The 14,409-nt window shown below is 38.6% G+C and overlaps 1 protein-coding gene across 3 annotated transcripts in view; it reads left to right on the forward strand.

Moving 5' to 3' along the window:
• Positions 1–14,409, forward strand: part of PLXDC2 (plexin domain containing 2) — a 423,407-nt gene that overhangs the window by 71,007 nt on the left and 337,991 nt on the right. The gene's annotated exons all lie outside the window — the stretch shown is intronic.

The following is a 14,409-nucleotide window of genomic DNA, read 5'->3' on the forward strand; positions in this document are numbered from 1 at the left end:
GAACTCTTGTGAAGAGACACTTCCCTATTTTAGAAGAAAACAAGGAATTTTAGAAATATAGAATGTTAATATTTCCAGTGCAAAGAAATTTCAGGCCACATTAACATTTCCTGTAGAAGAGTCATATGCTCCTGGTGCTTAGTAGGCACTTGATCCATATTTATTGAGCAATGATAACAGCTAGTACTGAAATATTTCTTTTATGTGCCAGCCACCATGCAAGGATTTTTAGTTAATCCTCAGAGCCAGTTAAACAGGTATGTTCTGTTCTTGTTCCTGAGTTACAGGTTTAGCTCTAGGGTACACTGAGGTTAAATGACTTAAACTTGTTCAAGGTCTCTTAGCCAGTAAGGAGCTAAGCAGGGAATTCAAACCCTGGCTCCAGAGGCTTGCTCCTACTCCCACTGTGTATACTGCCATCCCCTGTATAAAGACCAGGCTTGTTCATGACATTGTGTACCAAAGGTGCCTGATGAAATAATTCTACTCATGAAAATTTCAGATGTAAACTTACAACTGTGACTGCAATCCAAATTGCTGGCTGCTATGTACACAAAATCAATAATCCTATACAGGAATATTGATTGCTAAGACTTCCTAATTCAGACTATTCCTGTTACTTCATCCTTGGTCATTAAAACTCAATCCTTTGGTCAGAATTTTATTTAAAGGAAACAATACTTTCTATAAATAAACATTGACTTCTTATACTTTGAAATTCCTTCCACTCCCTCCCCCAAACTGCCTCCACCTTTGATGGTCACTTCGTACAGCAGTAGGTTTTGATGTTCTCTGGTGTGCCAACAGCAGCAGTAAGTCTCAGTATGGATTTGTTTATCTCCAAATAAAACCCTTGGTGTGCAGAACAGACCAAGGCCCGAGTTAGACAGCAGGAGGAAACCTTCTTCCTGGCTGTTGGCTTAGATGCAGGGAGCGCCCTTTGCCACGGTAATGATTCACCATTGTTATCACAAGGGGTAGCTTCATGTAAGGCAGGTCAATTGGATAGCTGTTTAGAGATCTAACTTTTGTCCTCAGGGCTTGGCTCCAACTGTCATCCATGAAGGGTAATACTCCTGTTTCAGTGGGGCTGACATACATAATCATATTTTACTAATCAGTTTATGCAGCCCATCAGGGGACCCCTGGGTGTGGGGAATTGATTTGATGCAGGACTTACAATGGTTGTGGCTATGATAAAACATGCTTTGCTCAGAGTTTTCTGTGTTCATGATGAAAACATGGCAAATGTATCCATATAAAATATTGTTATTCTGAATATTAAGTCTTACTGTATATTTCCAAGGCTGAATATACATCTTAAGTGTATAACAGTTGTCATGTTTGTTGCAGGAAGCATTAAACAACGTTTGGCGGAATAAAAAGTACCATATTCTGATACTTCATCAGTTGAGATAGTTGAGAGCTTATAATAAAGTGTTCTATGGGCTACTTAATTTTTATATAATGACTGTTTATACATGCATTTTTATAATGCTCATCCTTAAAGTCCTAAATTCCTTTAGAAAGTCACGTAACATAAATAATTGGGGGAAGTATTCCTTTATTCAAGAATGGCCATCAAATCCATCTGAATATTATAAGGTTTGTTTTACAGAAGATGTGTCTGGGTCCAACATAATAATAATGTTTCCTTTGCAAAGAAGCAATCCTTCTGAAATCAGGGCAGTGCATTAAGAGTGTATATAATAAACAGTTGAAAATAATCTTAGAGACAAAACCCAAGGAAGTGAAATTTTGTGATTAATAAAACAATTCTCCAGGATCTCTTCACCATTCCATCAGCACATTATAAAAGCACATGGCAGCTGGGGATCTGATCAACTAGTAACACAGCCCTTTCAGAAATGATTCCTTTCTTGAAGCAGCATAAGTGAACTTTGAAGAGGAAACCTGAATATTCAAGAATAGGATTTAGTAAATGACTTAAATGTGGGAGTCAACCATGCTAACAGTGAACCCACTCCAGTGTCCAGGGGTTGGACCTGATGGAGTTCCATTCCTGAAAAGGTATAAAGTCAAAGAAACACACTGGTCCTGAGATCGCAGAGGGAGTCAAAGACCAATTTTTAGAAGGAAAAACTAGCCTGGGCACTCCTCCCCAGGCTGGAGATACAGCAGGAGCCAGGGCTGTGAGAAATCTTCTGGAGGAAGATAAAGGTAGATGTTAATGAAAAAAGGAATTTCCAGGGTGTCTTTGGAGTTTAAAATCACAGGAATCCCTGGAAAACCAAAGGATCGGTACTTTCCACTTTCTTTTTTTTATTTTTTTATTTTTGGTACTTTCCACTTTCTATCACAGTCTAAGAAGTTAATTTGTTCCCCTAAGTTTTCCATAGCATAGTTCCCCTATGTGTCATAGTCCCATGAATCAGCAACGTGTTTGCATTAACCCCTTTCCAGTTTCTGCCTTTCAAATGTTCCTTAGAGGTCAAAGTGAGGTGAGGGGGTATATTCATTGGTTCACACATCTCCTTGTGCATGCATGCTAAGTCGCTTCAGTCATGTCCCACTCTTTGCGTCCCCATGGACTGTAGCCTGCCAGGCTCCTCTATCCATGGGATTTTCCAGGCAAGAATGCTGGAATGGGTTGCTGTGCCCTCCTCCAGGGATCTTCCCAACCCAGGGATTGAAGCTGCATCTCCTGAGGCTCCTGCAGATTCTTTATCACTGAGCCACCTGGGGAAGCCCATATCTCCTTGTAGATCCTCTTAACTGGATTACTTTTCTTAACAAAAAAAAAATTCATGAGCCTGGGGAATCATGGTCTTCTGTAGGGGGACAATGATAGATCTCCTTCTGTGGATGAATTCAAGACTTGTCTTGTTAAGGAATCTTCCGTATTCCAGAAATACATTAGAATACTTTTCTTTTTGTTACATCTCTTTCATGACTCTTTTCTTTAGTGTTATCAAAAAAATGTGGAAAATATTTTCAGAAACAGAAAATAGAGAATATACTTCATGCTTTTTATTGTATTTAAAATTTTTAACATGTTTATTTTTTCGACTATGCGTAGTGGGATATTTTTGTGTGTGTGTGGCTATCCAGCCTATTGTCAGTTTTTCAGTTGAAAGTACCAAAGCCTAAGAAATTAAATGCTTGGTCAAAATCATACAGCTAGTTAGTAGCAGAGCTAGGAATTGATATTAGATTTCCCTAACTGGAGTGTATGTGATTGTATGTGATAAATCTTTGTATATAATAATACACTTGCAATAGGTAGTTCATTAATAAATAATAATGTAGTAATGTGATTTTCAAGTAGCAGGACTGGCTAAGAACTTTGCTTTTGCAACATCAGAAATTATGCTATCAGCTACCAGGCATTTTCAGTCGTCAAAACTGAAGAACACCCTCTACCTATAACATCAACTCATAAAAAAATAGATTTTATCTTGGCTACCATACTCTGGAAGTTCCATTTAGGATTCATTTTTTTAGATATCAAAATAAGTAACATTATTTTCATATTTCAGATGACTAAAATCTCAGCCTTGAATCATTCACTCAATAAATACTAAGAATAGGGAAGACAGTTCCAACTTGACATCAAAGAGTTTAGATATAATAAAATTATCACCTTTTGTTCTGGTTATGCATATGTAACCACTTCTCTTACTCACTTAAGAATTTTACTGCTCCATCATATCTGGAACTATTGAAACAGGTCTTAATCTTAATTTACAATCTTGCAAGCACAACCGGTAGAAAATTAATAGCAACCACAAAAATTAGCTTTAATTAACAACAACCCCCAAAACTGATTTTAGTTAGTCATGCACAAGCAATAGAAAATTAGCAGCAACAACAAAAGTTAACTTTAACAGCAACAAGAGAAGGTGACTTTAATTTGAGGATTAGGACACGTAGATTGCAAACCTATATCCCTTCTTTTCTTTGCCTCTGAGGTCCTAACTCTTGCCTGGAACATGAGGGGATGAGGAAGTTTCCTTATCAGTCTAGGCTGAGGACTGTTCCACAGTCAGATGACTGCAATTGTCAAACCACAAGTATTTGTTCTTGTGGTTTTGAACATTCGACCTAGAACAGTTCCTTGCACACAGCAGCTATTCATCCCATATGTTAAAGAATGAATGATTGAGATAAATCAGTATATACTTAGCACCTGTAGTATTGCCACTAGTCTAGGTTCCATATACACAGTTCTTGCCCTCAGGAGTTCAACCCTCTTTTCCTTAGCATCTTGTCTGGTGCTACAAAACTGAAACAGAAAACTCAAAAGATAACCTGTTAATCACATGCAGAGTTCACTTCGACTCTGTGAAGAGGAAGCCAACTTGGACTTCTGCTGTCTCCTCCTAGATGTCCTACCTCTCACATCTGCTTTTCCTGTCATCACAGAACATCATCCCCAGTCTCCTCTGGGACCTCTCCTACCAGTTGTTTCTCTCCAGTTTGTTTTTAAAGTTGTTTCTCATATTTTTTGCATTATGCTTGTGGGAGATTTACACACTTCACTGATACATTAAATACTTAAGGGATAATAATAAGTAAGCATGATGGCCAATTTCCTTCCCAACTAGATCATTTATATAGATCAACCTTCTTGCTCTCCATCTGCTGCTTGAGCTGATGATGTTCTGGTGGTTAAACATTCTGGCCTTAAAGGTGCCAACTGCTGCCTAATTAAAACATCATTTCTGCAAAATTATTGCAGGATTATTGATTGCACCTATTAATATGAGAATAAATACTCACGAACCATATCAAGTAGCTTCAAAAAGAACCTTGTAAGGCCAAATTACTACAATCAAAGTACAGAAAGGAGCAGTACTTTGCTAGTAGGGGTACCTCAGATGGATGTATTTGATCTGAAAGTATCACTAAACTCTTATTATTGGGGAAAGAAGTCAAATTTTTAAAAAATCTTCCCAAATTAAATATCACACAGGTGCCAAGGGCTTCCCTGGTGGCGCAGAGGTTAAAGCATCTGCCTGCAATGCGAGAGACCTGGGTTCGATCCCTGGGTCGGGAAGATCCCCTGGAAAAGGAAATGGCAACCCACTCCGGTATTCTTGCCTGGAGAATCCCATGGACGAAGGAGCTTTGTGGGCTACAGTCCATGGGTCGCAAAGAGTCGGACACGACTGAGCGACTTCACTTTCACTTTTGCCAAAGGTGCGAAGATGATAGGCTCCTGAGTTCATTGTATAAGAACACAGTGTGTGTTATTTTATATTTCTTTAAAACTTGCCCTTATGATATGCTAAGTCACTTCAGTTGTGTTTGACTCTTTCTGGCCCTTTGAACTGTAGCTCACCAGGCTTCTCTGTCCATGGATTTTTCAGGCAAGAATACTGGAGTGGGTTGCTATTTCCTCCTCCAGGGGATCTTCCCCAAAAATAACATAATAAAACTACAGTATTTTAATGAAAATTTCTGGCTCACCTGTTCTGATTTTATTTTAATTTCAAATCCTTCTATCTCTTGAATCAATTTTTGACAGAAAACCACAAAATTCTGTAAAGCAATTATCCTTCAATTAAAAAATAAAGTGGCAAAAGAAAAAAAAAAAGATCCCATAACTAAGACTTGGTGCAGCCAAATAAATAAAAATTAAAAAAAAAACTTCTGATTATTCAATTTTTTTGTCATATTTTCTTACATGGTTAGAGCATGATTTTATTCATAATCTTCTAGATACATCATGATGGGAAAAAAGATACAGACATGAAGCTAGGAAATACATCACACTTCCTGGGGATTTCAATTTGGCCCCAATAAAATTGTTTTTCCCTGTCCTACTGATTGTTTGCAAAGCCACATAACAAATGTGATTTCATTTCCCTACTTAATTTGAAACTATCATTTAATGAAGGGCTTGAAAAGCAATGAGGTTAAATAGATGCAAATGAGAAATAGAAAGAATACAGGGACCAAAAGGTCAAATTAGGACTAAGAGGTATATGGTGGGAAGTGGTACTTTGTAACGATAATTTTTAAGCTACATGTCTCTCAGCAATCACTTAGTTGAAATTTTGGTTGTGACCTTCCTGATGACTAAAGCCAAAAGGGAAAGAAGCAGTTACATGATTCACAATTGTCCCCTAGGAAAATGCATGCCATTTCTTTAAAAGAAGCAAAAACTTTTCTTCAATACAGGAAAAAAAAGTTGCGTGCCATGTATTCAGGTAAAATCCTCTACAAAGTCCCTATAGTTTTGGAAATAACAAGTACCTCGGGGCTTCCTATGTTAGAGTGTTTCAGTGTAAGCAGTTGTCTGGACTCTGGGCAAACAGAACAGTGTGTGCAAATGTCTTCAGGCAAGGGCATGCATGGTGTTTAAGGGAACGATACAGAGACCTGTGTGTCTGCAATAGAATCAGTGAATAGAAAAGTAAGAGATGAGTTCAGAGATCTAGGGCAAAAGGGGAAATCACAGAGGCCTGGTGGGGACTGTCAAACTTGGCATTTGCTCTGACTGGAATGGGACACTGGAGTGTTTTAAGCAGAGGAGCCACACAACCCAGCTTATGCTTTAGTACGATCATTCTGGTTGCTATGCTGAGAATAAACTACAAGAGGAATAAGGTGGTAGCAGGAGGCCTGAGTTAAGAGGCTATTGCAACAATCCAGGCAAGCTAGGCTTGGGCCCAGCTAGTACCATTGAAGTTTGTGAAAACTGATCAGATTCTGGGTCTGTTCTGAAGATAGAGCCAATATGATTTTCTGAAGATTAGAGGAAAGTGAGAAGTCCGAGTCAGATAAAAAGCAGGCCACCATTAGCTTTATTTGTACCTTTGTATGAACAAGGAAAAGATGCTCCCTCTTGAACCTTATAGCTCTGGAGACTGTAGTTTGATGGCAAGTGCATGAGTTGGATTTCATTCCCTCACTTGAGCTGCTTCAGATCAGATCAGATCAGATCAGTCGTTCAGTCGTGTCTGACTCTTTGCGACCCCATGAATCGCAGCACGCCAGGCCTCCCTGTCCATCACCATCTCCCGGAGTTCACTGAGACTCACGTCCATCGAGTCAGTGATGCCATCCAGCCATCTCATCCTCTGTCGTCCCCTTCTCCTCTTGCCCCCAATCCATCCCAGCATCAGAGTCTTTGCCAATGAGTCAACTCTTCGCATGAGGCGGCCAAAGTACTGGAGTTTGAGCTTTAGCATCATTCCTTCCAAAGAAATCCCAGGGCCGATCTCCTTCAGAATGGACTGGTTGGATCTCCTTGCAGTCCAAGGGACTCTCAAGAGTCTTCTCCAACACCACAGTTCAAAAGCATCAATTCTTCGGCGCTCAGCCTTCTTTACAGTCCAACTCTCACATCCATACATGACCACAGGAAAAACCATAGCCTTGACTAGATGAACCTTTGTTGGCAAAGTAACGTCTCTGCTTTTGAATATGCTATCTAGGTTGGTCTTAACTTTCCTTCCAAGGAATAAGCGTCTTTTAATTTCATGGCTGCAGTCACCATCTGTAGTGATTTTGGAGCCCCGAAAAATAAAGTCTGACACTGTTTCCACTGTTTCCCCATCTATTTCCCATGAAATAGATGTGGTCCCATGTGGGACCGGATGCCATGATCTTCGTTTTCTGAATGTTGAGTTTTAAGCCAGCTTTTTCACTCCACTTTCACTTTCATCAAGAGACTTTTGAGTTCCTTTTCACTTTCTGCCATAAGGGTGGTGTCATCTGCATATCTGAGGTTATTGATATTTCTCCCGGCAATCTTGATTCCAGTTTGTGTTTCTTCCAGTCCAGCGTTTCTTATGATGTACTCTGCATATAAGTTAAATAAACAGGGTGACAATATACAGCCTTGACGAACTCCTTTTCCTATTTGGAACCAGTCTGTTGTTCCATGTCCAGTTCAAACTGTTGCTTCCTGACCTGCATACAAATTTCTCAAGAGGCAGATCAGGTGGTCTGGTATTCCCATCTCTTGAAGAATTTTGCTTACACAAGTATATTTGTCACCGGTTAGAGGATTCATATATTTTCTCTGCTTTTCCCTGCTCCCCACCCGCATTAAGGGAGCATGCATTCAACTCATACATAATCAAAGTTGGTCAACTTCAAAGAGATGGCAACATAACTACTAGAAAAAGTTTACTGCAGTATATGAACCTTTTTTTCTCATGGAAATGTGTTTATTAAATTTTCCTTTGATTTTTAGATACTAGAATTTTCTTTTCGTGGGAGCTAGGAGCCTGAAGTTCTGAGGCTAGATGATAGTGGTAACTCCACATTATCATTTTTGTAAGGATCTAGATGTTTCTAGTTCCGCTGAGTTGTTGTTGCTTAGTCATTGAGTCATGTCCGACTCTTTGCGAACCCATGGACCGTGGTCTGCCAGGCTCCTCTGTCCATGGAATTTCCCAGGCAAGAACACTGGACTGGGTTGCTAAGCTCTTCTCGAAGGGGTCTTCCTGACCCAGGGTTCGAGCCCATGTCTCCTGCATTGGCAGGTAGATTTTTTACCACTAAGCCACCTGGGAAGCCCAAGTATACTATATATTATGACAGATAGTTCTTAAACATACAAAGCAAAAATATTGGAAATATACCTCTGAAAGAGATGGAAGGGGTGAACGCTGGTGAGTGTTGATGGGTTAGTGTACTTGTAATCTGAAAGAAGTTTACAAGTACAGCTCTATTGAGCCTGCAGGCAAATAGGGTATAGTTTACTAATTCTTTCATGCCTTTGTCCCTGGAGTTCTCTGCTGTCTAAGATGTTGCCATTCCACAATGATGACCACAGAGATGGCAACATCACCCTGTACCACTCAGGCCCTTTGAGTGTGTGTGGCTGATTAACACAGACACTCATTAGGATGACATATTATGGTGCATTTGTAGTTGGGGCCCTGGAATTCTCTCTTTTTCTTTAAACTGAAGTATAGTTGATTTACAATGTGGTAGTTTCAGGCATACAGCAGCAAAATGACTGAGTAATATGTGTACATATACATATGTATACGTATTATTATTATTTGATTCTTTTCCCATTATGTGTTATTACAAGATATTGAAATAATTCCCTGTGCTATACTGTAAATCTATGTTGCTTACCAGTCTTAGTAGTGTGTGTCTATTAATGCCATACTCCTACTAAATTATCTGCCTCAGCCCCCAGCGACCCTGTAATCCCATCTTTAAAGGAAATATTTTGTGGAGAACAAAGTACTTGTGTCTGTGTTAACCAGCCACATACACTCAAAGGGCCTGAGTGGTACAGGGTGATGTTGCCATCTCTGTGATCATCATTGTGGAATGGTAACATCTTAGCACAAAACTCCAGGGACAAAAGCATCAAAGAATTAGTAAACTATACTCTATTTGCCTGCAGGTTCAATAGGTCTGTACATTTTAACTACATTTTAAAATAGATTTGGTTTGTTTTATTCGCAGACTCTATTTTATATTCATTTTTTTGACCCAGGCCCATGGCAGTGAAAGCTCAGAGTTCTAAAGCACCAGGGAATTGCCAAGTCTTTTTTTTTTTTTTTAATTTATTTTTTGGCCTCATTGAGTGCAGCACCCAGGATCTGAGTTCTCCGAACAGGGATCAAACCTGTTCCTCTTGCATTGGAAGCATGGAGTCTTAACCACTGCACCTCCAGGGAAGTCCCTTAACCACATCTTATAGCACTTAGAGCATCTGAGTTTTAGAACTCAGAACAGCACCTGACTTCTAGTCGGGCTGATGGAAGGAGCTTTCATCATTGTCTTCATCTTTGTAATGACTTATACTGTCTATTCCTTCTCGCCATCAGAGAGCAAGCTTCCCAAAGCAGGGATCATGATTTAGTCTTCTCGATACCTCTAGTACACTGAATACTGCTCGACCCCATAAGTGTTTATTAGTAAGTGAGTAACTGAATACATAAATGAATTAAAGAATGAATGAATAATCAAATAATTGAGAGTGAGTAAATGAGAGCAAATACATTTGCTGGTCATATTCTATTCTGCCCTGGCCATCCGATCTTTCTTAAGTCTCTTGCCAAGCTGCTGTCAACTTTGATTTGTGACTTTGGTAGAATATATGCTGGCTTCTACAAGCTTTATTAATTTCTTTCTTCTTGCTAAGTTGAGTTTGGATTCTAGAATGCTGAGGTGGTAAGACTCTGGGGTGTACTCTATTTTTCCTATGAACCAGAAGTAAAAACTAGTCTGGGCAAGATAAAAATGAATCTAAACAAAGAAATGTGATTGCCTCATGATCTCAAGTGTGTGTGTGTATGTGTGTGTGTGTGTGTGTGTGTGTGTATAAAATTCTGCCACACAACAGTTACCAAGATTTCTGAGATTTTGATTCAGGAATTGTCAGCCTTGCTGAGGCTACTGCCTTATTCATAGGTCCTTTCAGAGCTTCAGTTCTTGCCCATAGAATCTGGGTTATCACACAATAACACACACCATGCAAATTCCTGAGAGGTTGACATACAAAATAGAGTGTCAACAGTTACGTTACACATACCACAGCAAACAGTTGTAAAGATGGCTTTGTCAGTGCATTCTTTCTTTGAAAGGAACTTTATATGGTGGTGAAATTATAATCAAAACTTGTTTAATGATAAAAACTAAGACAAATTAGCTGATCTTAACAGTAACAATGCTCAACAAAGAAGACTATCTTCCCCATTGTAAGAACAGAGCTTTCAGTGACCTCTGTCTTGAATACCTCCTTCCCTGAAAATGTGGGAAAAACTATGGTCAGTATTCCAAAGCAGTCTTAAAGGCTTTGGTGAGGAGTAAATGAGAAAATATATGTAAGATATATCACCAGGTAATTAGTAGTTATTTTGTACCAGTATTCTTCACATTGGGTTATTGTGTACCCATGATGGAACACAAATGCTTACCATCTTGATCATAAACTTCAATACTTACTATTCCTTATAACCAATCTCTTTTATTCATCAGAATAGTACATTTCTTCGGAGTGTTAAAACTTTGTAAGCTCCAAGCAGAGGACATTTCCAAATAGGACTTCTGTAACCAGTGAGCTTTTTGATCATTCTGAATAGTAGGGAAAATTGAAATTGTTCTGCTGAATGGAATAAAGATTTAAAGGTTATCTTTCTGCATCTGTTTCATGTCTATGCATTTTAAGATATATATTCTGAACACCATTCTTATTTAACTTCAAATACCCGATGCCTCTCTTTAACTCTAAATATTTCTTTAAAATTTGCTCTGGGATCATTTTTAAAAAGACCTTTGTTCCTGTCTCATTCAAATTTCCTAAGGTTATTGTTTTGCCCTACAAAATTTCCTGAATATTTTACCCTATATTTGAGTCAATATCCTTGTGATAGTAAAAACTGTAATGTTAGCCAAGCAAACCTTTGTTAAATACCAAAAGCATTGAGAAGTGTTAGACTTATGGATTCACAGGCAGAGGAAGGGGGATCATTGAAGTCACCTCATTTCACCTTATAGTTAGAAGAGAAGCCAAATGACATCCACATTGAATCCAGTACAATATGTGTGGTTAAGCCAGGTAGAATCCTGTTCTCTTGCCTGTAGTTTACAGCTTTTCCTACCATGCCAAGAAACACCTTTTTCTATTTTCAGTTCATTAAAGAACAAAAGTATTTTATCAGTGGGATTTATTACAATATATTTTGGGTTACAGATGAGTATTTAAAGCAATTTCCTGCAAATACAGATAGTGAATAGACACATAATATTTCAGAGTGTATGTTCTGTGTAAGCAAATTCTGTTTCTCCAGCTTTGAAATTTCTGTCTGCTGCATCTCAAAATATTTCCCTGAAGCAATTTCCATTTTTTAATAGTCTCCACTCTATCTTAGTTTATTACTCATGTCATTTTCCTCCAACTTGCTTTATTTTTCTCAAACTGATTCCACATGCTACTTTCAATCACAGCATCTCAAGACTTTGGATGAATGGCCCTGAAGCATTTCCCTGGCTTGGCATTCTGCAAGGATTTCAGTCTGAGTATACAGAGGCACTAGAGCTGAGATGTGAAAAACTTTGTCTTCGTATTGCCTGTCCTTCCATAAACCAGTTGAGATTTAAAAGCAAGCAAAAACTTATTTTATTCTTTGTCTATAGATTTAGACTTTTACAAACTCCTTTTAAAGTCAGGTTAACCAAATGAACAGAAATCAATCTGAATTTTTTTCTTTTGAACATTCTAGTAAGTTGTCTAACCTTATAATAGCTGGAATTTTGCCATACCATGAAGAAGAGGAAACATTGGGAGGTGAATAGAAAAACTGTTTATCAAACATCTCTGATGTATGTAAGTAAAGCACTACTTACATTTCTTTATGGTACAGTTCAGTTCAGTCTCTCAGTTGTGTCCGACTCTGTGACCCCATGGACTGCAGCACACCAGGCTTCCCTGTCCATTGCCAACTCCCAGAGCTTGCTCAAACTCATGTTCATTGAGTCGGTGATGCCATCCAACCATCTCATCCTCTGTTGTCCCCTTCTCCTCCTGTCTTCAATCTTTCCCAGCATCAGGGTCTTTTCCAATGAGTCAGTTCTTCTCATCAGGTGGGAACAGTATTGGAGCTTCAGCCTCAGCATCAGTCCTTCCAATGGATATTCAGGACTGATTCCTTTAGGATTGACTGGTCTGATCTTCTTGCAGTCCAAGGGATTCTCAAGAGTCTTCTCCAACAAAACAGTTCAAAAGCATCAATTCTTTGATGCTCAGCTTTCTTTATGGTCCAACTCTCACATCCATACATGACTACTTGTACGGTTGACTTTAATATCATAACATTTTTTTTCAGAGTCAAATTCAGTGGCCATGGCCAGTAGGAAAAATGATATTAGTAATATCTTCATAAAATAGATACTGGTAACAGCCATTTTCCTTTCTCCTCTAAAGGTCTATATTGTATTTGTTTTAAAGAAACATAGGTAACATTCATATTTCCCTGGTGGCTCAAGTGGTAAAGAATCTGTCTGCAATGCAGAAGATGTGGGCTCGAACCTTGGGTCAGGAAGATCCCCTGGAGAAGGAAAAGGCAAGCCACTCCAGTATTCTTGCCTGGGCTATCCCATGGACAGAGAAGCCTGGCGGGCTGCAGTCCATGTGGTCTCAAGGAGTTGGACACCTGAGTACACACACACACACACACAGGTAACATTTAACACAATTTTTAAGCTGTCACAAATTCTTTCAGAAGTTGGTGGTATATAAAATCTAAGAACATGAAAATAGAGACATGACAGCATTTAAATATGAGAAATGTATGTGCTAGTTAGCTCTATATCTAGCTGGACAGTAAAATTTTTCTTTTGATAAGTATCCAAAGCTCGAATTATATTTTCAAATAACTAGTTCTAACTGTATATAGTCGAGAAAACCAGAAACTGGAGCTATTTTAATCTGGAACTGTTTCCTAAGGCAGTTTAATTATCTAAAATGAAGCTTTAAAGACTGGTTTCTTCAGCTTTGACCTGGGACAGCTTGACTTTTAATAAGCTCTCATGTTTGAGATCTCCCAAGTTTTTAGAGTATCTGAATGTTTCTGAAGGCAACAACATGTGATGAATTGAATTCCCATAAAAACCTGTGAGCATCAGTTTTTTCTATTAATAATAACTTCAAACTTAATATTAGGTTATTTGAAATTTTATGTTTCAGTTCATTTATTTTCAATTATTCGTTTAGTAACTCGTTTGGTAGCTAAGTCATTTCTGAAAATTAAAATTTAGTTAGTATAAATTAGTAAATCCCTGTGCTTCACTCTATTCTTTTAGTCAGTTATGATGGATGAAAATAATGATACCTACTATTTGGGATGTTATGCTGTCAACTATCAAGAGCAAACAGTAGTATACCTTTTGGAGAGGAACAATTTTTTTTCTTTTTCATTTTCTTTTTAATCTTTTAAGGCAATCGCACCCCACTCCAGTACTCTTGCCTGGAAAATCCTATGGACGGAGGAGCCTGGTAGGCTGCAGTCCATGAGGTCACTAAGAGTCAGGCACGACTGAGCTACTTCACTTGCACTTTTCACTTTCATGCATTGGAGAAGGAAATGGCAACCCACTCCAGTGTTCTTGCCTGGAGAATCCCAGGGACAGAAGAGCCTAGTGGGCTGCCGTCTATGGGGTTGCACAGAGTCGGACACGACTGAAGCAACTTAGCAGCAGCAGCAGCAGCAGTGTCTTTTGGAATGGTAAATTTTGGCCTAGACCTGTAAGAAAAGTTAATTTCTACTGAAGCTTGTTACTTTAATTCTACCTGAATCACTTGAGTTACAATAATTAAAACATGTACATTTACTCACACACACATTGATAAGGATCATGGTTAAAAGGAAAAATGCCTCCATTCCCAGCAAATAGGAAGATGAGAAGTACACCAGAAAATTAAAAGAAAAATAGAAATAAAGAAGGAAGAAAGGACGGAAGGAAGGA

This window comes from Bubalus kerabau, chromosome 13 (assembly GCF_029407905.1).
Source record: "Bubalus kerabau isolate K-KA32 ecotype Philippines breed swamp buffalo chromosome 13, PCC_UOA_SB_1v2, whole genome shotgun sequence".
Lineage (NCBI taxonomy): Eukaryota > Metazoa > Chordata > Mammalia > Artiodactyla > Bovidae > Bubalus > Bubalus kerabau.